We start from the raw sequence: 24,531 nt of genomic DNA on the forward strand, positions 1-24,531 counted from the left end.
TCTGGGATCTCTGATATGGGAGGGAGGCACCTAATTGCTTGAGCTCACTTCCCTTCCAGCTTTGTGGTGTCTCTCATTCTGTTGTTCTTGTGTTTCCTGTGTCAACTTGTTGTGTTAGCTTGCTGCACCTGCCTGTTGCATCAGGCCACTGTCTTGCTCATCTTTTTTATGAGGTACTGGGAACCAGTACCGATGTTACTATGAACATTGGTGTGTTCATGTCACTATTCTTAGTTTTCTAGGTAAAAACTTAGCAGTGGTATTGACAGTTCACATGATAGATTATATTTAGCTTCCTTAGGAACTGCCAAATAGATTTCCAAAGTGACTGTACCATTCTACATGCCCATCAACAGTGAATAAATATTCCTATCTCTCCAGATCCTCTCCAAAACTTGAAGTTTTCTGTGTTGTTACTAGTGACCATTCTAGTAGGTGTGAAATGATACCTCGCTTTAGCTTTGATTTGTATGTCCCTAATAGCCAGTAATATTAAACATTTTTTCATGTTTTTAACTATTTGTATTTCTTCTTTATACAAATGTCTATTCAGATTTTTGCTCATTTTTAAATTAGACATTTGTCTTTTTATTGTTGCATTGAAGGATCTCTTTATAAATCATGGATATTAGACACTTGTCAGATATGTGATTCCCAAATATTTTCTACCATTGTGCAGACTGCATTTTTATCCTCTTTATAAAGTCCTTTGAGGTGCAGAGGTGTTTAATTTTGAGGAGGTCCCATTTATCTATTTTTTTGTATTGTTGCTCATGCTCTGGGTTTAATGTTTAAGATACCTCCATCAACTACAATGTCTTATACATGTTTCCCTATGTTGTCCTCTAGGACTTTTATGTTTCTGACTTATGTTTAAGTCATTGATCTATTTTGAGTTGATTTTTGTATAAGGAGTGAGATAGGGTTCCTCTTTCATTCTTTGGTTATGGATATCCAGTTCTCCCAACACCATTTATTGAGGAGACTGTTCTATCCCAGAAAAGTGGACATGGTAGGCTTATTAAAAATCAGTTGACTATAGAGGTATAGGTCTAGTTCTGAACTCTCAATTCAATTCTATTGATCAATATGTTTATCTTTATGCCAATGCCCTGATGTTTTGACCTTCTGTAGCTTTTTAATATACTTCAAGGTCAGGAAGCATGAGTCCTCTGAATTCGCTCTTCATTTTTTGGATATTTTTGACTATTCAGAATCCCTTTCCCTTCAAATAAATTTGGTAATTGACTTTTCTATTTCTGTAAAACAGGCTGTTAGAATTTTATAGGTATTGCATGGAATTTATAAGTCAATTTGGGTAGAGTTGACATCTTTACAATTTTTTGTCTTCCAATCCATGAACAAGCACAGAATGTCCATCCATTTTTTTGAGGTGTTCTTTAATTTCTTTTTGCAGTGTTTTGTCCTTCTCTGAATACATTCCTGGTGAAATTAATTCCTTGATTTTTGAGTTTTTGTTGCTATTTTAAATGGATTTTTTCCTGATTTCCTCTTCAGCTTAATCATCACTACTGTATAAAAATGCTACTTATTTTACATGTTTTTACATGTTTACATGGTCTTATGTCTTGCCACTTTGCTGCACTCATTTATTAGCTCAAGTAGCTTTGTTGTAAATAATTCAGGATTTTCTAAATATTGAATCATGTCATCTGTAAGTAAGGAGAGATTTACTTCCTCTTCCCCCATTTGGATGCCTTTTATTTTTTGTTCTTGCCTAATTGCTCTAGCTAGAACTTCTAGTTCAATGATGAATAACAGTGGTGACAGTGAGAATCCTTGCCTTTTTCCTGATCTTAGAGGAAAAGTTTTCCATGTCTCCACACTGAGTACAATGCTGACTATGGGATTTTCATATATTACTCTTTTTCTATACCTCTGTGTTGAAGTGTTTTTATGAAGAAAGAATGCTGGATTTTGTCAAATGCCTGTTCTGCATGAATCAAGATGATAATGGTGATTTTTCTCCCTTTCAATTTGTTAATGTGGTATATTACATTAATTGATTTTCTTATGTTGAACTACCTTTGCTTACTAGTAATAAAACCCACATGATCATTGGATTTTGTTTACAAATATTTTGTTGGGAATTTTCCATTTACATTCATTAGAGAGATTGGTGTGTAATTTTCTTTTCTTGTGACATCTTTCTCTGTCTTTGGCCTTAGGGTGATGTAGGCTCAGAAAATGAATTGGTTAATTTTCCCTCCTCAAATTTTTTGCAATAGTTCAAACAGAATTGGTTTTAATTCTTCATAAAAGGTTTAGTAGAATTTACCTGTGAAGCCATCTGGTCCTGAAATTTCTGTTGGAAGATTTTTGATGGTTGATTCAATCTCATTGCTTGTGATTAGTTTTGGTGGTCTTCTATTTCTTCTATGGTCAGTGCAGCTTTTTTGTGTCTTTCTAGGAATCCATCCATTTTATAAGAAAGCTTTCTGCTCTAAAATCCTGTGGAACAGATGTGGCTCAAGCAGTTGAGCATCTGCTTCCCACATGGGAGTCCCATTTTGGTTCCTGGTACCTCCTAAAAAAATAAATAAAACAAGCAAACTAAAAAACAAATTTAAGGGAGCCAATGTGGCTCAGTGCTCGAGTCCCAGCTCCCACATATCAGTCCTGGATTCAATCACTGGCCCCTCTACCTAAAAAGAAAAGTCCTATTGCTCTGGTTTCAGCATGACCCAATAGAGAGGTGACAGGTAGATGCCAAGATGTACAATACACTGGTACCAATACAAAAATAGCCTAAAAGCAGTTGGGCTTCCCTTTTGGAGGTGGGAGACTTTAGGTGCAGTAATTTGTCTTGTACCAGGGCAGGAATCCAGTGCTGAACTTAAAATTTTCTGACTTTTTAATAGTGGTTGGTCTAAAAGGCATGAAATAATATCTCATTACAGTTTTGATTTGCATTTCCCTGATGGTTAGTTTTGTTGACCATTTTCTCTCATGATTTCTGGCCATTTATATATCTACTTTGGAGAGGTCTGTTCAAGCCTTTGGTGCATTTATAATGATTTTTCCCCTTTTTTGTTGTTAAATTGAAGGATTTCTTTTCATATCATATATTAATCCATTATGAGATGCGTTGGTCCAGATATTTTCTCCCATGTGTTGGTTGTCTTATATCTTTCATGCTGAAGTCCTTTGAACAACAAGATTTAAAAATGTTGATTATGTCCCATTATCTTTTTCTTTTGTTGCTTGTGCTTTGGGTGTAAAGTCTAAGGAAGTCTAAAGACAAAGATGAGGGCCTAAATATGCTTCTCTATGTTTTCTTCTAGGAATTTGATAGTTCTATCATTTATATTAAAGTCTTTGATACACTTTGATTTTATATACCATGAAGTACAAGTCCTCTTACTTTTAGCCAATGCAGATGCAAGTTTTTCCAGCAATATTTATTGAAGAGTCTATTCTTTCCCATTTGAGAGATCTTTTCCACCTTGTCAAATGTCAGTTATTTTCTATCTTTTGGTAACTGTGAATAATGCCACTATAAATATTGGTGCGCAAATGTCTATTCATGTCCTTGCTTTCTGTTCTTGTGAACATATTCCTAGTAGAGGGACTGTCAGATCATACAGCAGTTCTATATTTAGCTTTCTGAGGAACTACCAAATTGTCTTGCACAAAGATTGCACCATTCTACATTCCCATTAACAGGGAAAGAGTATTACTATTTCTCCAATCTCTTCCGCATTTGTAGTTTTTTTTTTTTAATAATGGCCATTCTATATGGTGTGAAATGGTATCTCATTGTCGTTTTTATTTATACTTTCATTATAGCTAGAGATGTTGAATATATTTTCATGTGATTTTTGTTCATTTATATTTCTAATTTGGAAAAATATCTATTCAAATATTTTGCCTGGTTTTAATTAGACTCTTGATTTGTTATCATTGAGTTGTATGCTCTCTTTATATAACATGGAAATCAAACCCTTATCAGAAATGTGGTTGCCAAATATGTTCTTCCATTAAATAGGCTGCCTTTTCATCTTCTTCACAAAGTCCTTTGAAACACAAAACTATTTAATTTTGAGGAGGTTCCATTTATCTACTTTTTATTTTGTTGCTTGTGCTTTTGGTGTAAGGTTTTAAAAACCACCATCTACCACCAGATATTTTTGATGTTTCCCTACATTTTTTCTAGGAGTTTTATTATTCTAGCTCTTATCTTTGAGCAATTTTTAAAAAAGATTTATTTATTTATTTTGTTTTTCTCCCCTCCCCTCCAGGTGTCTGTTCTCTGTCTCTTTGATGCATGTTTTTCTTTGTCCGTTTCTGTTGTTGTCAGCTGCACGGGAATCTGTGTTTCTTTTTGTTGCGTCATCTTGTTGTGTCAGCTCTCCGTGTGTGTGGTGCCATTCCTGGGCATGCTGCACTTTCTTTCACTCTGGGTGGCTCTCCTTACGGGACTCACTCCTTGCGCGTGGGGCTCCCCTATGCTGGGACACCCCTGAGTGGCAGGGCACTCCTTGTGCACATCAACACTGCACGTGGGCCAACTCCACACGGGTCAAGAAGGCCTGGAGTTTGAACTGCAGACCTCCCATATGGTAGACGGATGCCCTAAACACTGGGCCAAGTCCACTTCCCTCTTTGAGCAATTTTGAGTTAATTTTTATATAAGGTGTGAGATACAGGTCTTCATTCTTACCTTTGCATATGGATATCCAGTTCTCCCAGAACCATTTTTGAATAGACTTTTCTGACCAAGCTGGTTGAGATTAACAGCCATCCATATTAAAAATCTATTGACCATAGATGTGAGTCTATTTCTGAACACTCATATACACATATAGAACTCTACATGTCTATGTTTATGTCAGTGCCATGATATTTTTACACTGTAGCTAAGTGATATGATTTAATGTCAGGAAGTGATATTCCTACAACTTTGTTCTTTATAAAATTGTTTCCAGCTATTTGGGGCCACTTACCCTTACAAATAAATTTGATAATTATCTTTTCCATTTATTCAAAAAAGGTTGTTGGACCTTTTATCAAGATTGCATTGGATCTGTAAATCAATTCAGGTATAATTGACAACTTAAAGATTTCTATTTTTCCAATCCATGAACATGGAATGTTTTTCCGTTTATTTAGGACATTTTAAAATTTCCTTTAACTATGAAATGTAGTTTTATGTATACAGGTCCTTTACATTCTTGGTTAAGTTTATTGCTAAATATTTTATCATTTTAGTCACTATGGTAAGTGGAATTTTTGCCTGTTTTCCCCCTCAAATTGCTCATTACTAGTATATAGAAACACTACTGATTTTTGGTATAAATAATGTATTCTGCCACTATGCTGAACTTATTTACTAACTCCAGTAGCTGTGTTGTGGATTTCTCAGAACTTTATAACTATAGGAACATATTATCTGTGACAAGTGAAAGTTTTGTTTCTTCTTTTCCAATTTGGGTGATTTTTATTTGTTTTTCTTGCCTGATTGCTCTGGCTAGAACCTTGAGCACTGTATCAGACATCAGTGGTGACAGTGGGCATCCTTGTCTTGTTCCTGATCTCAGCAGGAAAGCATTCAGTCTTTCACCATTGATCACAATATTATCTGTGTGTTTTCATATATATATATTACCGTATTGAGAATTTTCCTTTCTATTCCTATTTTTCACTGTTTTTATCAAGACAGGACATTGTATTTTGTAAAATTCCTTTTCTGCATCAATCAAGATAGTCATGTGATTTTTCTTCTTCAATTTATTAATGTGGTGTATTGAACTGGTTGATTTTCTTCTCTTGAGGCCTTGCATATACAAAAAAAATACTTAGATCATGATGAATAATTCTTTGAATGTATTGGTGGATGCTATTAGCAAGTATTATTTTTTTAGGACTTTACATCTATATGCATTAGGGGAAAGTGCCTGTAAATTTCTTTTATTATAATATTTTTATTAGGTTTTGGCATTAGGCTAGTGTTAGCTTCAAAGAATGAATTTGGAGGCATTCCCTCCTGTTCAAATTTTGAAAGAGATTTAGTACAATTGGTATTGTCTTCTTTGAATGATTGGTTGAATTCATCTTTGAAGCTCTCATCATGCACTTTTCATTCTAGAGGGGGCTTTTCTTTTGTCTTTTAAATCTATTTTTTATTTAACTATTCTAGCAGATATATAGTGGAACACCATTATAGTACTAATTTGCATTTGCCTAACATCCTTTAATGTGCTAATTTGCCGTGAAACCTTAATATTCTATGAACCCTATATTAAATTATAAAGTATAGTTAACAGCATAATTATAATAATATTGTTTCACCAATTGTAACAAAGGCACCCCACCAATGCAAAGTGTTAATTATAGGGAAAACTGTGTGGGTGTGTTTGATGAAGTATCTGTTCAAATCTTGTCCATTTTTATATCAGGTTGTTTGCTTTCTCAAATGTTTTGTTGTGATGGTACATTATATTTTCCATGTAGAAATCCATTATCATTTATATGATTTGTAAATATTTTTTCTCACTCTGTGGTTGTCTCTTAATTCCTTAATGGAGCAGAAATTCAAAGATTAATTTTGATGAATCCCAATTAACCAGGTTTTCTTTTTGGTGTAATGCATTTGCTGTCACATCTAAAATCCTTGGGCCAAACCCAAGATAGCACAGATTTTACCCTATTATTTCTTCTAAAAGTTTTAAGGTTTAGTTATTATAGTTGTTTGACCTGTTTTGAGTTAATGTTTGTATTTGGTATGAGATATGAGTCAAAATTCATGTTTTGCATATTGATATACAATATCATTTGTTGAAAAGAATACCCCTTTTCTTCAATGAATTGGCTTGACAACTTTGTCAAAAATCAGTTGTCCATAAATGGCTGGATCAGTTTATATACTTTCTCAATTCTACTTTAGATGTGCCAATCTTGACAGCTGCGTAACACTGTCTTTTTCTTAAAGTTTTATTTTTTTTAATTTAATAGCCATTCCTTAAAAGATACATAGATCAGAAAAAAAGTTACATTAAAAAGATGTAAGAGGTTCCCATGTAACCCACACCCCACCCCACCCCACTTCTCCCACATCCACAAACTATTTTATGATTGTGGCACCTTCATTGCATTTGGTGAATACATTTTGGAGCACTGCTGCAAACACGGATTATAGTTTATATTGTAGCTTACACTCACCCCCAGTATATTCAGTGGGTTATGGTAAGATATATAATGTCCAGCACCTTTCCTTGAAGTATCGTTTAGGACAACTCCAAATCCCAAAAATGCCCCCACATCTCATCTCATCTTCCCTGTCCCTGCCCTCAACAACTACCATGGTGACTTTCTCCACATCAAAGCTACAATTTCTTACATTGTGAGTCACAATATTTCTATAGTACAATAGCAGTAAGTCCACTCTAATCCATATTTTAATTGTCCATTCTGTGGACCCTGGGATGGTGATGTCCACTCCACCTCTATAATGAGAAGGGGCTTAGGTCCAACGTGGTTGATAGATGCTATTCTCCTGCTTGCAATTGTAGGCACTCTCAGTTCTCTGGTTTGGTGGTTGACCATCTTCACCTTCCTGTTAGTTACCTGAGTAAGTCCAATGTACCAGAGAACAAGATTTGCAACTCTGCTGAGGCTCAGGGCCCAGCTGGCACATGGCCAGTCCAGAGATTCAAGCCTCCTGAGTTTACACCAGCCCCAGCACCAACCACAGGTTCTGTAAAAGTGACAGAAGAGGCATGTATAGAAAGGTCACATTTGAGTCTAACTCCATCACACTCAGGAACACAAATACCAAAGTAGAGCCCACTGACAAGGCAATGAACTCCAGAGCCATCTGCCATCACTGTAGAACCTGTGTATCTCTCTAGTCCTCTGGCACACCAGTACCTGGGTTGTATCTACTTTGGCTGTCTCTGGGATCCTGCTGAGATGGGCATAAGCATGAACCCTCTGATGAGTTTCCAACTGTTTTTTGAAGACTCTTAGTCATACAAATTCATTTATCTCTACTATTTCCCCCTTTTATTCATGGTGCTTTTCTAGTTGCATCACAGCTAGGGATTGGTAGTAATCCCTCAGCACCAGGGAGGCTCATCCCCAGGAATCATGTCCCACACTGGGGGGAAGGGAATGCATTTACATGCTGAGTTTGGCTTAGAGAGTGGTCACATTTGAGCAACATGGCGGCTCTCAGGAGGTAACTCTTAGGTACCCTGCAGCTCTAGGCCTAGTTCAAATTTTGGGCACACAGACTCATAAGCATAGTCATCAATATCAATGCCTCATCAATGGACCATCCTTCTTCTCTGGTCTTTGCCCCTGTACTTGGGGAATGGTTGCTGTTCCATTGGGGTGTATGACAGAATTCCCCTGGGTAGGAGCTCAGGACTCCCTCAGTTGTCATTGGTAACTGTAACTACTATGAAAATGCCCAATGAATATTAAAACATTTTTACACACCCTATATACATGCCCTGGAGAACTGCCTCTGAACCATGTGTCAACCATCCTAACACCACACACCTGTGTTCCTCCCCTGCCATAGTTGAACGACTCTATGGTCCAAAACTCTACAAAAATGAAGCCTAAAATATTGTCAAATTCAATTAGTAGGAAAATGAAATAGTAATGATAGGTTTAAAGATTAGCTATAAGAATACATACTAATTTAGAAAAACTAAAAGTAAAAAGAAGTTGGGGTATTAAAAGATTTAAAAGATCATAAAACTTTTTCACATTTTGCCTTTCATCACTGTAATAGGTGTTGCCCTGTATGTACAGTGACAAGACAATTTCTTTCTTTACTTCCTCAGTATCTACATCTGTACTTCTTTTTAATTTTTAATTTTGTCTTCAAAAGAGTTTTAGATCACAATGAAGTCACAGATGCAATATAGGGTACTCCTATTTATCCAACATCAAACATTTTCTACCTTCCCCACCAATGATCTTTTACATGTTCATGTTATATTTGCTGCTGCTCATGTACAGAAATTGAAATATAGCTACCAAATGTGGGTCCATTTTGGTTTACATTTTAGACTATACACTTTTCTAAATTTTTAGTTACATTATTGTTTACATCTTAGCCCATAGACTTTTATACATTTTTGGTGAAATTTAACATGTCCTACATCCATCATTGTATGATCTTGTGGAATATTTCAATTACCCCCAGTTACCCTGCTTCCATCTCTTCTATTCCTCTCTCCACCACCCCTCAGGGCCACAGTGACAACCAAGCTTCACTGCTTGAAGGACCAGATTCATGGATACTTGCAACAATATTGAGGTCTTGACATGCTAGCCTATGGGGAGCCACCAATTCTCTTGAAAGGCACAATTCCCTGTGTTTGAGAACCCTCTCCAGGGTGGGAATACACCTTCTCGCTCATTGTATGGGTCACCACCCAGTGATATACATACGATGACAAGATGAGCACTCACACACTTCCTAGAAGCCTGCCCCTGTGACAGATGCTCCTCATTAAACATCAAAACAGGTCACCCTTCCTTACTATATTTTCTAAAGAGTTTTCTCCACATTATAGTTTCAACTACATACCCAACAATCTCCGATGTTCATCTGTTCCACCCCACCTTCTCCCCAATTCCTTGGGCCATCTGAATCATCCTCCCTACCCTAGCCTCCATCAAGCCTGCAAAACCCCACCCAACAGTATCTCTATGCCCCGATCTTGTCCCTTCCCTTTACAACTACTTACCTCCACTTTATCATAGATTTCATCCAGGTAAAAGTCCAGTTCACATTCTTCTGCTTCCCCCCAATTCCTGTAGGCCTATCATCCAGGCTCTAGCTCTCTGAGATAGATTGTTTTGCTTATTTCATATCAGAGAGGTCATGTAACATTTGTCCTATAATGCCTGGCTTCCTTCACTCAACATACGGTCCTCACTCAACATAAGACTCATCCATGTTATCCCATATATTTGTACTGTATTCCTTCTTATAGCTGATCATTATTCCATTGTATGTATATACCACATTTTGTTTATCCATTCATCTGTTGATGGGCATTTGGTTTGATTCCAACTTTTGGCAATAGTGAATAATGCCACTGTGAACATCGATGTGCATATATTGGTTGTGTCCTTGTTTTCACTTCTTCTGGGTATATACCCAGCAGTGGAATTGCTGGGTCATATGGCAAATCTATAGCTAGTTTTAGCTAGCTCTTTGAGAAACTGCAAAACTGCTCTCCAGAATGGCTGGAATCTTCTGCATTCCCACCAGCAGTGAATGAGTGTTCCCATTCCTCCACATCATCTCCAACACTAGTAGTCTTCTGTTTTCTTAATAGCCGCCAGTCAAATGGGAGTCATATGGTATCTCTTTGTAGTTCTGCTTTGCATATTTCCCTAACGGCTAGTGCTCTGTGCATCTTTTCATATGCTTTTTAGCCATTTGTATGTCTTTGGAAAGGAGTCTGTTCAAATCTCTTGCCCACTGCTTTTTAAAAAAATTTTTTTAATTTTATTTTTTAATGTTACATTAAAAAAATATGAGGTCCCCATATATCCCCACCCCCTCCCCCACTCCTCCCCCCATAACAACAGCCTCCTCCATCATCATGAGACATTCATTGTATTTGGTGAACACATCTCTGAGCACTGCTGCACCTCATGGTCAACGGTCCACATCATAGCCCACACTCTCCCATAGTCCACCCAGTGTCTTGCCTATTTCTTAAATGGGTTGTTTGTCTTTTTATTTTTGAGATACAGGATTTCTTTATATATGCAGGATATTAGTTCTCTATCAGATATATGGTTACCAAATATTTTCTCCCATTGAGTAGACTCCCTTCGTGACAAACTCATTCGAGGTACAAAAGGCTTTAATTTTGAGGAGATCCCAATTATCTATTTGATTCGTTTGCTGCTCATGCTTTGGGTGTGAAATTAATGATGCCATTTCCTATTTCAGTGTCCTGTAGATGCTTCCATACATTGTTTTCCAAGGTCTTTATAGTCTTGGCTCTTATATTTAGGTCTTTGATCCATCTTGAGTTGATTTTTGTGTAATGTGTGAGATGGTAATCTTTCATTCTTTTGCATTCGACATCCAGTTCTTCAAACACCATTTGTTGAAGATGTCATTCTCTCCAAACTGAGTGGGTTTGGTGGCTTTGTCAAATATCAGATGACTGTATAAATGAGAAACTATATCAAAACTCTCAATTTGGTTCCATTTGTCAGTATGTCTATCTTGTGTCAATCCCATGCCATTTTCACCTCTCTAGCTTGGAAATATATTTTAAAGTCTAGCTTGGAAATATGTTTTGAAGTCAGGTTGTGTGATTCCTCCACTTTCATTTTTCTTTTTCAATATGTCTTTTGCTATTTGGGCTCCCTTTCCTTTCCAAATAAATTTCAGAGTTACTTTTTCTAGTTTATTTTAAAATGCTGTTGATTTCTATTTGGATTGTATTAAATCTGTAGATCAGTTTGGGTAGGATAGACATCATAATGATATTTAGTCTTCCTATCCATGAACAGGAAATATTCTTCCATTTATTTAAGTCTTCTTTGATTTCCTGGAACAGTGTAGTGTAGTTTTCTGTGTATAAGTCTTTTACATATTTAGTTAAATTTATCCCTAGGTATTCAATTTTTTAATTTGCTATTGTAAATGGTATTTGTTTTTTTATTTTCTCCTCAGATTGCTCAGTATTAGTGTACAGAAAAGCTACTGATTTTTGTGCATTGATCTTATAACTGTGACTTTACTGAGCTCATTTATGAGTTCTAGAAGATTTGTTGTTTATTTTACATGGAATTCTATGTATAGGATCATGTTGTCTGCAAATAGTGAAGTTTTGACTTCTTCCTTTTGAATTTGGATGCCTTTATGTCTGGTTCTTGCCTCAGTGCTTGAGCAAGTACTTCTAACACAATGTTAACTAGGAGGGGTGATAGTGGGCATCCTTGTGTTTTCCTGATCTTAGAGAGAAGATTTTAGGACTTCATAATTGTAAATGTAAATAATGTTAGGTATGGGTTTTTCATATATGCCCTTTGTCATGTTGAGAAAGTTTCCTTCTATTTCTATCTTTTCCAGTGTTTTTTATTAAGAAAGTTTGCTGTATTTTGTCAAATGCTTTTCCTGCATCTATAGTCATGATCATGTGATTTTTCCCCTTCAATCTATTTATGTGTTGTATTACCTTAATTGATTTTCTTATGTTGAATGATGGTTGCATATCAAGAATGAAACCCACATGTCATGGTATATAATTCATTTCATGTGTTATTGAATATGATTAACAAGTACTTTATTGAGGATTTATACATCAAGTTTCATTAGAGAGATTGGTATGTAATTTTCCTTTCTTGTGGTGTCTTTCTTTGGCTTTGGTATTGGGGTAATGTTGGCCTCATAGAATGAGTTATGCAGTGTTTCTTCTATTTTGATTTTTTCAAAAATTTAAGCAAGATTGGTGTTAGTTCTTTCAGGAATGTTTGGTAGAATTCATCTGTGAAATCTTTTGGTCCAGGACTCTTCTTAGTTGGGTTTTTCTTTTGTATTTATATTTTTAAAAAAGATTTATTTATTTATTTCTCCCCCCCCCCCAGTTGTCTGTTCTCTATGTCTATTTGCTACATCTTCTTCTTTGTCTGCTTCTGTTGTTGTCAGTGGCATGGGAATCTGTGTTTCTTTTTGTTGTGTCATCTTGTGTCAGTTCTCTGTGTGGGCAGCACCATTCTTAGGCAGGCTGTACTTTCTTTCATGCTGGGCAGCTCTCCTTATGGGACACACTCCTTGTGCATGGGGCTCCCCTACATGGGGGACACCCTGCATGGCATGGCGCTCCTTGCATGCATCAGCACTGCTCATGGGCCAGCTCCACATGGGTCAAGGAGGCCTGGGGTTTGAACCATGGACCTTCCATGTGGTAGATGGATGCCCTAACTACTGGGCCAAGTCCGCTTCCCTGGGATGTTTTTAATGACTGATTCTATGTCTTTATTTATGATTGGTTTGTTGAGATCATCAATTTCTTCTTTTGTCAATGTAGGCTACTTACGTGTTTCTAGGAATTTGTCCATTTCCTCTAAATTGTCCTTCTTGTTGCCATATAATTTTTCAAATTATCCTCTTATAATAGTCATTATTTCTGTGGGGTCAGGGGTGGAAGCCCCTTTCTCATTTTGAGTATTTGCATCTTCATTCTTTTTTCCTTTGTTAGTTTAGCGAAGTGTTTTCCAAATTTATCTTAAAGAACCAGCTCTTTTGTTTTATTTTTTCTAGTGCTTCCTTATTTTCTATTTCATTTAGTTCTGCTCTTATCTTTGTTCTTTCTTTATTTATTCTTCCTTTGGCGTTAGAGTGTAGCTGTTGTTGTTTTAATTCCTCCAAGTGTGCAGTTAGAGCTTCAATTTTAGTTCTTTCTTCTTTTTTGATGTACGTATTTATGGCTGTGAATTTTCCCCACATTACAGCTTTTGCTGCATCTCATAAGTTTTGATATGTTCTGTTGTCATTTTCATTAGTTGCAAGGTAGTTACTGAATTCCTTTGAGATCCTTCTCTACCCACTGTTTGTCTAAATGTATGTCATTTAACTTCCATATCTTGATGCCTAATCTGGTCTCTGTCCCTTGCAGATTTCTTGCTTTATTCCTTTGTGGTCAGAAAATTTATTTTGTATGATTTCAATATTTCTGAATTCATTGAGACTTTGTGGCCTAGCATGTGGTCTGTCTTGAATAATGATCCATGTACACTTGAGATTAATGCATATCCTGCTGTATTTGGGTGTAATGTTCTCTATATGTCTATTAGGTCCAGTTCCTCTAATATATTGTTCAAAGTCTTTGTATCTTTATTGATTCTCTTTGAGATGTTCTGTCCATTGGTGATAATGGTATATTAAAGTCCCCCAATACAATTGTAGAGATATCTATTCCTTCATTTAGTTTTCCCAGTGATGACCTCATGTGTTAAGAGGCACCATGGTTAGGAGTATAAATGTTTATGATGAGTGTTCTTTCCCCTTGAAAGATCCCCCCTTTTTACTAAATGTAGTGTCCATCTTTGTGTCTCACAATAGACTCACATTTAAAGTCTATTTTGTCTGATATTAATATAGCTATTCCTGCCCTTTTTTTTGTTTATTGTTTGCCTGTAAGATTGTTTTCCATCCATTCACTTTCAACCTCCTTGAATCCCTGGGTCTAACATGGGTTTCTTGTAAACAGCATATAGATGGGACATATTTCCTTATCCATTCTTCCAATTTGTGTCTCTTGACAGGTGATTTTAATCCACTGACATTCAGTGTTAATACTCTCAAGGAATTATTTATATTAGCCATATTTTGTTTTGATTTGTGTATGTCATATATTTGTTTGTTTGTTCTCTTTTTGTCTTTTTGGTTTTTCTTATGATCTTCTCCAACTCTGTCTCTCCTGTTTTTTTCTTTCCTCCTGCAGAACTCCCTTTAGTATTTCTTGAAGGGCAGGTTTCTTGTTGGCATACTCTCTTAGTTTCTGTTTATCTGTGAGTAATTTGAGCTCTCCATCATTTTTGAATGCCAGGTTTGCTGCATAGAGTATTCTTGGCTGGAATTTTTTTCTTTTAGTACCTTGACTATTGTATACCATTGCCTTTTTGCCTCCATTGTTTCAGATGAGAAATCAGCACTTAATCTTATGGAGCCTACCTTGTATGTGATAGTTCTCTTTTGCTGCTTTCATGATTTTCTCTTTGTCTTGAGCATTGGATAATTTGCAAGTATATGTCTTGGGGTAGGCCTTTTGGGATTTATGCTGTTTGTGGTGCATTGTGCTTCCTGGACATGTACATCCATCTCCCTCAATAGGTTTGGAAAGTTGTCAGCCATTATTTCCTCCAACACCCTTTCTTTCCCCTTTCCCTTCTCTTCTCCTTCTGGGATGCTTATAATGAATATATTTGTGCATTCTTCATTGTCATTGAGGTCCCTAAGTCCCTGCTGGATTTTTTTCTATCTTTTTGTCAATCAATTCTACAGTCTGATTTCAGATGTACTTTCTTCCACATCACTTTTTTTCCCTCTGCTTCCTCAAATTTGCTATTATTTGCTAAGTGTGTATTTTTTATTTCATGGATTGTGCAATTCATTATCATCATATCTGTTATCATTTTGTGCATGTTTACAATTTCATCTGTATGCTCTCCAAGCATCTCAATGTCCTTAAGCTCTTCCTTCACTTCCTTAAATTGTTCCATGATATTTGTTTTGAGATCTTTGATTAGTAGTTTGATGTTCTGCTTCTCTTTCTTGTTTTTAGTTTGTTCGTTGGATTAGGCCATGTTTTCCTGATTATTGGTATAGTTTGTAATTTTTTTATGCTCACTGGTCATCATTTTATCTTGATTTTGTTCAGGTGATTAGTTTCTCCATCTAGTCTCAGGATTTTTTTAGGTTCTGTTTGTGTGTGTGTCTTAATTCTTGTTTTTGACACTTTGTTCTTATTCTATTTCTTTGTTGCTGTCTACATTCCCTTTAAGGAAAATATTAGGGCCAGAGAAAGTAAAAGGGGTAAGAAAAAAGTATAATAGTAGTACTGGTAGTAAATGTTAGCAGAAGAACCATATGAAACCTAGGAGAATGGATATTAAACTCATGTAAGTTGTGTAGAGTTATAACAGTAAGAAAGTGGAGTACCTATACTGAGATGGTAAACTGAATATGGAGAAGAATATAATATGAATTAAAAGGCCAGTGGGACAAAGGGAAAGAGAAAAGAAAGGACAATAGCATAAATTGTAAATAAAAGATAAGAGAATAGAGGTGTTAGAAATAAAAGGTCAGAAAAATTGCAAGTGGCAGCAGACTTGGCCCAGTGGTTAGGGCATCCATCTACCACATGGGAGGTCTGTAGTTCAAACCCCGGGCCTCCTTGACCCATGTGGAGCTGGCCCATGCACAGTGCTGATGTGTGCAAGGAGTGCTGTGCCATGCAGGGGTGTCCCTGTGTAGGGGAGACCCACGTGCAAGGAGTGCACCCCATAAGGAGAGCCGCCCAGTGCCAAAGAAAATGAAGCCTGCCTAAGAATGGTGCCACTGACACGGAGAAATGACACAACAAGATGACGCAGCAAAAAGAAACACAGATTCCCATGCCACTGACAACAACAGAAGTGGACAAAGAAGACGCAGCAAATAGATACAGAGAACAGACAACCAGGGTGAGGGGGAAGGGGAGAGAAATAAATAAATAAATAAATATTTGTTAAAAATTGGGAGCTATACAAAGAGAGGTGGCATGTTCAAGAAACAATAGATGATGGAAAATAGAAAGATGTAAAGGAAAGGTGATGGCATTGGTAGCCAAATTCAGTACACACAGGAAATCAAGGATGAGGAAGCACAGCAAACAAGAAACTGCCTACAGCACCTAATAGAAAAAAAAAGGAAAAAAAAGAAAAGAGAAAAAGGAAAAAGAGAACAAAAAAACAGCCATGGGGGGGGAAAGAGAAAGAAAAGACAAGAAAACAAACAAATAAAAAGACCAGACAAGACCTCAAGGCCTTAAGCAAAGAGTATTTTGCAATTGAATAAACTGCTTAGGAGTCTAATCTTCCCCTTTTTTCCCTTTCTCACTTCCCTTTCTCCCAGGGCACCAGGAAGACCATGTGAGAGTTCCCCTCTGAGATTCAAATGGGCCCCTGGTGAACCAACTCACCACAGAAAATAATGTCTCAGTCTCTTTGACTGAGAGCACCCACACTGGCCAGGAACCCTAAATATGCTATTGGAAATCGACAGAGGATGTCCTACTGTCTTCCTCCTTTAGGTGTGCTGCACAGGACTAGTTTATTTTGTCTCCACCCTTTCCCAGACCAAGTTTCCCTATCCCAGGGCATTTCAGTAAATTGGAGTCTCTTAGCAGATTCACCTCTCCTCTCTTCCTAGCCTTTCACCAAGCCAGCTGGCATTCTCCTCCAAGCTCAACAATAAAAATATCTTTGGTTTGATACCTATTCAAGTTCAATAGCATACACATATACTATATGCCTCTGTCCTCCTGTCATTTTTTTGTACTGGTTACCATTTATAACTTTGTACATTGTATGTACAAATGCCTTTGTTTATCATTGCTTTTAATGCATTTGCACTTTAGCAATTGTAGGAAATAAGAAGTAGATTTATATACCAAACAATATAATACAATAATACTGATATTTATAATTATCCAAATGGTTACCTTTATTGTAGATCATTCCTTCTTTATGCTGCTTTGAACCACTTTCTAGTGTACTTTCATTTCAGGCTGAAGAACCCCCTTTAGAATTGCATACAGGGCAGGCATAGTGGTGAACTACCTCAGCTTTTGTTTATCTTAGAATGTCTTAATTTCTTCCTCATTTATGAAAAAAAATCACTAGATATACAATTTTTGGCTGGAAGTTGTTTTCCTTCTGCATTTTAAGTATTTCAACACATGGCCTTCTTGCCTCCATGGTTTCTAATGAGAAATTTGCACTTAATGAAATTGGGACTTTCTTATATGTAACGTGGTTTTTCTCTTGTAGCTTTCAGAACTCCCTCCTTGTCCATTGTAATTTGACAGCATAATCATTGTGTAGTCAGGTATATTTTTCTTCATGTTTATCCTGTTTAGTGTTCTCTGAGCTACTTGAATGTGCATATTCACATCTTTTTCTATATCTGGGAAGTTCTCTGCCATTATTTCTTTAAATATTCGTGCCCCTTTCTTTCTTTTCCTTCTGGAACTCCCATACTGCATATATTTTTATGCTTCATTGCATCCCATTAATATTGTTAGCTATTTTCCCTTTTAATATTTATTTTCTCTTTCTGCTCCTCAGCCTGACTCTCATGAAATGTCTTTCTTCAAGTTCAGTGACTTTTTCTTCTGGCACCCCAATATGCTCTTGAAACCTTCTCAGGCATTTTTCATAACAGTTATTGTGGTCTTCTACCCCAGTGCTATTGTTTTGTTACATTTTAAAATTTCTGTCTCTTTACTTAGACTCTCATGTTGTTCATTTATTGTTTTCCTGATAAATTTTAATTCTTTTTCTGTACTTTCCTTCATCTTCATTTTTTAAAGACTTTGTTCAATAGGTCCTTACTCTCATCTACTTCAATGATGTTTTCTTTATTTTTATCTTCTTACATTGGATGGATGATCATTTCTTATTTCTACACTTGTCCTGTAATCCTTTGTTGCATAATGTATGTGTTAATAATTAAAATGCTAACTGTGAGATTTGCATCCTAGGGTTTTATAGCCAGTTGTTTTATAGCCAGTTGTTGGTAATACAGAGATTTTCTTAAGCTTCAGTGCCCCCATCAGGAAAGTCTGCCCAAGGCAAAGTCAGTCCGTAGGGCTTTCCCTGTCTTTCTGTGTGCCTCTGCTTGTGCTCAGAATTGTTTGTTAGTTGTTTTGTATTCTGCTGTTTATAGGAGTCTGGTTGCCATCTCTTTTTGAAGATAAAGACCCCCTTCTCTGGGGTATTTGAAGCTGGCAGGTCTTTTTCCCAGACTGTCCACCTATACAGTTTTTTACACTCCTCTCATCGTCTCATGTTGCTTTTGCCTGGAGTATAAATTCTGGTAAGAATGTCATCCCAGGAATAACTTTCCCAAGTTGGTCTTTTCTGCCAAAACAGGGCCAGAGACCCATGAAGGAATTGCAGAAAGCCTCAACTGTGACCTGTAGAGGGGGACAGGAAGGACACCAAAATCTTATTTGATAATTCCCAGAAACTGAACTTTCCTAGCCTGCTGATAAAATGCAACCTTCAGCTAACTCTCCCCTGCAGGCCTGAGAAAGCATTGCCTATTTAAATCACCACTACTTCTACACCTGGCCAATGGGAGCTGAAATATTGGCTGCTACAACCTATGTCTAGAGAAGGTTGAAATGATAGCTCCTGTCAGGGCTAGTACCCAGTGATCTGGGTTCAATAATCAAAGGCCATGATCAGTGATTGGCTATGCCCACACCTGTTCTTCAGGAATAGGGTTTTTATATCCCTTTCTGTCAGGTACAGCTAGCCAGAAACTGGACACCATGATGGTCTGTGATGAAATTAGAGGATAGGCATTGGTAGCCACTATGTGAAGACAGCAATTACAGTTCTTTACAATATATATTAACAAATCAACTTTATTGATGCATATTAATAAAGCATACAATTCATCCAAAGTGTACAAGCAATGGTATTTGATATAAGCACATAGTTGTGCATTCATCATCACAATCATCACTATGGTATTTTCATTATTTCAATAATAATAATAATAATAATAAGCAAACAATAAAAGACCACCTCTCACTCTCTTTCTGCTTTCTCTGCTGTACATAGCTACTCTTTCTTGTTATTCTTGAACAAATATTTATTAAGCAGTTTTACTGAAATATATTCACACATCATATGACCCATCCTAAGTGTATAATAAATGGATTTAGTATAATCACAATGCTGTGCCTTAATCGTGACAAAAAATTTTAGAACAATTTTATTGCTCCAAAAAGAAAAAATACACACACTTTAGCAGGCCTTCCTCAGTCCTACATATCCACTAATCTAACTTCATCTTTGTAAATTGATTTTTATATAAATGAAATCATAAAATATGTAGTACTTTGTGTCTGGTCTAGTTTCTTTCACTTGCATAATATTTTCCTGTTATTAACATCTTGAAGTGTTAACATACATTTGTTCAATTTCAAAGAAAAATAATCTTATATGTGCAATTTTACCCATATTCATATTTCACATGTGGTTTTACTATGCTATACAATTCCATGTTACATATTTTAGCTTTTCTTTTAGCATTATACAAGGTCTTAGACTTTCCCTTTAAACCCTTTTCATACCCACATAATGGTACTGATAGTTGCAAATATTATGTTGGGCTTTCACATTTTCTATTCATTTCCAAAGATTAACACATCCTGTTTATTTTATTTTTTTTTATTTTTGAAAGATACTTAGATTACATAATGGTTACATAAAAAACATAGGGGGACAACTGGCAAGATGGCAGTGGAATAAGGTGCTCTTAGTCTCAGCTCCTGCTATAGAGAAGTTAGTAAACACCCAGAGCTATCTGAAGCTAGATAACGCACATGTTTGGAGGCTGAAGGAGACCAGAAGAGCATGCTGCAGCATACTTGAAGGAATGGAAGGAAGAGACTACCCATCTACATAGAAGATTCATACATAGAGCACTCCACAACAGGGAGGCCAGTGCCCATCCTCCATTGGAGGCACAAGCCACCATGGGAGCTGTTCTCTGGCTAAAATTGAAAGCTCTACTTGTCAAAAATGGGGGAGAAAGAGACGGTTGGGGAAGCAGATTTGGCTCAACTGATAAAGCATCCACCTACCATATAGGAGGTCCAGGGTTCCCAGGGCCTCCTGGCCCATGTGATGAGCTAGCCCACATGCAGTGCTGCTGTGCACAAGGAGTGCCATGCCATGCAGAGATGGCCCCCACATAGGGATGCCTCACATGCAAGGAGTGTGCCCCACAAGGAGAGCCACCTCATGTGAAAAGACAGTCCACCAAGGAGTGGCACTGCACACGTGGAGAGCTGATGCAGCAAGATGATGCAATAATAAAGAGACACAGATTCCTGGTGCCACTAAGAATGCAAGCAGACACAGAAGAACATACAGTGAATGGACACAAGAGAGCAGACAACCAGTGGGTGGCAGAGGAGAGAAATAAATAAAAATAAATATTTAAAAAATAAAAGATGGTTGGGCATCACCTTTAGCTGCAGATGAGTAAATTCAATGGACTAAATATAGTCCTAAGAACAGCTAAAATTTGAACCTGTCCAAATCAAAAAGAGGCTGTTGGACATCATCCTAACTCCATGCCTGGCACAAGGGGAAGTGGAGTGGATTGAAAATCACAGGGCTGGTAGGGACAGGCTTCTCTCCATCCAGATCAGATTGAATATCTAGCCTAAGCCACAGTCTCACCTCTGGCAGGGAGGGAACCTGAGGGGGACCTGTGCCAGTCTCACTGGGTAAGTACCAGTCAAGCGGCAGAGGCCAGTGACTACCCTACTTTAGTAGTTCAGTCCACCCCAGGAGCTATTCTGTGGCTGGAATTGGAAGCTCCATTTCCCAAAAATAGGGGAGGAAGAGATGGCTGGCCACCGATTTTGGCTACTGATTAGTAAATTCGGCTGGCTAAAGTATAACCCTAAGAACAGCTAAAGTGTGAACCTGTCCAAGTCAGAGAGAGGCTGGTAACCACCATTTTCACTCCACCCTCAGCATGAGGAGAAGTCAGGCTGACCAAAAATCACAGTGATGGTAGGAGCTGGTTTCATTCACCCACATCACCCTGCAGCCCTAGCCTAGGCTTCAGCTCCACCTCTGAAAGGGAGGAGGCTTGCAGTCCCTGCATTAGCCTATCCAGATAACTGCAGGTACATTTGTCTGGCACACTGAATAATCAGAAGTGTACTAGGGCAACTGTGGTCATCTTGGACCTGTACTGCATAGATTGCTGCCCAAACCTGCAGCACCATCCCCACCCTAGGCAGAGGGAAGGGGACATGAAGCTTTATCAATCTCTCTGGGCAACTACAGTCTAGGCATGCAAGACATGGGTTATTCTACAAGTTGTGACTCTGTCCCTTCCTTTGGCAAAGGGGAAACTTGGGAGAAGCTTTATTGGTCCGTGGGGCAATGAGGGCAGTTTGATCCTCCACAGCTTATAGCATCAACTACATCTTTGGTTCCTACTGCACAAACAGCAAGGATAAAAGAACAGGAAGCCATAAAATAAAGAGAAAAACTGCACCCAGAATACTCTGGTAAGCCAGATACGAAGACACCAACAAAAATTTACAGTCCACACCAAGAAATAGGAAGTTATTGCCCAGTTAAAGGAAAAAGAAAAGCCTCCAGATGACATAAAGAAGTTGAGATAACTAATCACAGATGTTCAAACAAGTCTCCTTAATTAAATTAAATGAGATGGCTAAAGAGGTTAAGAATATTAAGAAGACATTGGATGAGCACAATGAAGAATTTGAAAGCACACACAGAAAAATGGCAGATCTTATGGGAATGAAACATGCAAAGGATTCAATTTTAAAAACACTGGAATCATAAAATAGCAGATTTGAGGAAGCAAAAGAAAGAATTGATGAGCTTGGAGAAATGGCCTCTGAAAATGAACATACAAAAGAACAGATGAAGAATGGAATGGAAAAAATTAAAGAAGGTTTCAGGGAACTAAAAGACAGCAAATGACATGCAAACATATGTGTCGTGGTTGTACCAGAGAAGAGAAGGGAAAAGGGGCAGAAGGAATACTTGAAAAAATAATAGAAAATTTTCCAACCCTATTGAAGAACATAGATATCCATGTCCAAGAAGAACAATGTACTCCCATCTGAAAAATATTCAAATAGACCAACTCTGAGACACATACTAATCAGAATGTCAACTGCCAAAGACAAAGAGAGAATTCTGAGAACAGCAAGAGAAAAGCAATGCATGATATATAAAGGATACCCAATAAGATTAAGTGCTGATTTCTCACCAGAAACCAAGGAGACAAGAAGACAGTGGTATATTTAAAATACTACAAGACTTCTAGCCAAGAATTTTATATCCAGCAAGACAGTCTTTCAAAGCTGAGGGTGAGTTTAGAATATTCACACATAAACAGAGAAATTCTAAACAACAGACCAGATTTTCAGAAATCCTAAAGGGTGTGCTAGAACCTGAAAAGAAAAGATATGAGAGAGAGAGATCTGAAAGAAAGTGTAGAAATGAAGATTATATCAATAAAGTAACTACAAGTGTCAAAAGAGTGTTAAGAATAAAATATGACAGATAAAACTAAAATAGTCAGGAATAAACTTAACCAACAATGTAAAGCACTTGTGTTCAGAAAACTGCAACTCAGTGTTAAAAGAAATTTTAAAAAGCCCCAGAGAGCTGGAAAAACATTCCGTGCTCACTTAAATATCATTAAGATGTCAATACTACTCAAATTGATATACAGGTTCAATGCAATACCGGTAAAAATTCCACCAGCATTTTTTAAAAATTGAAAACATGATTATCAATTTTATTTGGTAAGGGTAAGGGGTCCTGAATAGCCAAAAACTTTTAAAAAGGAAAAGCAAATTTTCATCTTCAGACTTTAAATCATATTATTTAGCTATAGTGGTAAAAACATCATGGTACTGGCATAAGACAGACACAAAGACAAATGGAACCAAAGTGATGGTTTAGAAACATCATCGCCTATATGGCCAAGTGATTTTTGACTAGCCTGTCAAACCTACACGGATCAGGCAGAATAGTCCATTCAAGAAATGGTGCTGAAAGAAGGAAAGAGAAGAAAAGAGGACCCCTATCGCACACCTTTACCAAAAAGTTAACTCAAAATGATTCAAAAACCTGAAAATAAAAGCAAGAACCATAAAGCTTCCAGAAGAAACACCTGGTGGTAAGTGGTCGATTCTTAAAGAAGATAAGAGGAGGACTGAGATGGACTACTGATGTTTAATATATGTGGAAATTTTAATTAACTTTACTGTAAAAGTGTGGAAATGTATAGAGTGGATGGTAACACTTAGTGATTAACAGCTGGTTTCTGTATGTGGGTGAAAATGGTAGTCTAGATATGTAAATGTCAATTGAAAGAATGCTACAGAATAATCTATGGACTGAATACCACAGTAATCCAAGAGGTGGATGAGAATTCTGGTTAATGATACAGATGCAAGTGTGTCCTTTGTTAGCTAAAACAAATGTACATCACTCTTACAGGGTGTTGGGAACATGGAGAAGCATAGGAAAAGTACAGCTGGAGTGACCTGTGGTGTGTGGTTAGCAGAAATAATATGTTCTTGTATCTGTGCCAAAGATGTACCGTGTTGATAATGGGGCAGTATGGAAAATATGTGCCAAATGTACACTATAGACATGGTAACAATCATATGATATCTTATCTGTGACAGATGTTCCACTACAATGTGGTGTGTTGATAGAGGGGAGTTGTTTGGGGATTCTGCCCATGTGCATGATTGTTTTATGCATTTACAACTTCTGTCATAAAAATATCTTTGAAAAATAATAATAGTGTGGGTTGGGGAAAATACACAAAATGTAAGATAAGGACTATAATTAGTAGTAATTTTGACAACGTTCTTTCATAATCTGTAACAAACCTCTCATGACAATGCAAGGTGTTGGTGGAGAGTTGATGTATGGGACCCCTGTAAGCTGTTACGCATGTTCACTTTGTAAGTTCACAGCTTTTACCATACACTTATTATTTTATTTATGTGTGTTCATATATAAAAGATATAAAGATAATAATAGGGTAGGTTGGGGAAAATACTTTGGTTAGTAATAATATTATGACAATGCTCTTTATTCATTAATTTAAAATGTTTAACAACAATGCAAGGTATTGGTGGTAGGGTGAGGTACAAGTGTTCTGTATGATGTTATGTATCTTTGTAAGTTCACAACTTTTACTATATACTTATTGTT

Source organism: Dasypus novemcinctus, chromosome 6, assembly GCF_030445035.2.
Source record: "Dasypus novemcinctus isolate mDasNov1 chromosome 6, mDasNov1.1.hap2, whole genome shotgun sequence".
In the NCBI taxonomy this organism is placed as follows: Eukaryota; Metazoa; Chordata; class Mammalia; order Cingulata; family Dasypodidae; genus Dasypus; species Dasypus novemcinctus.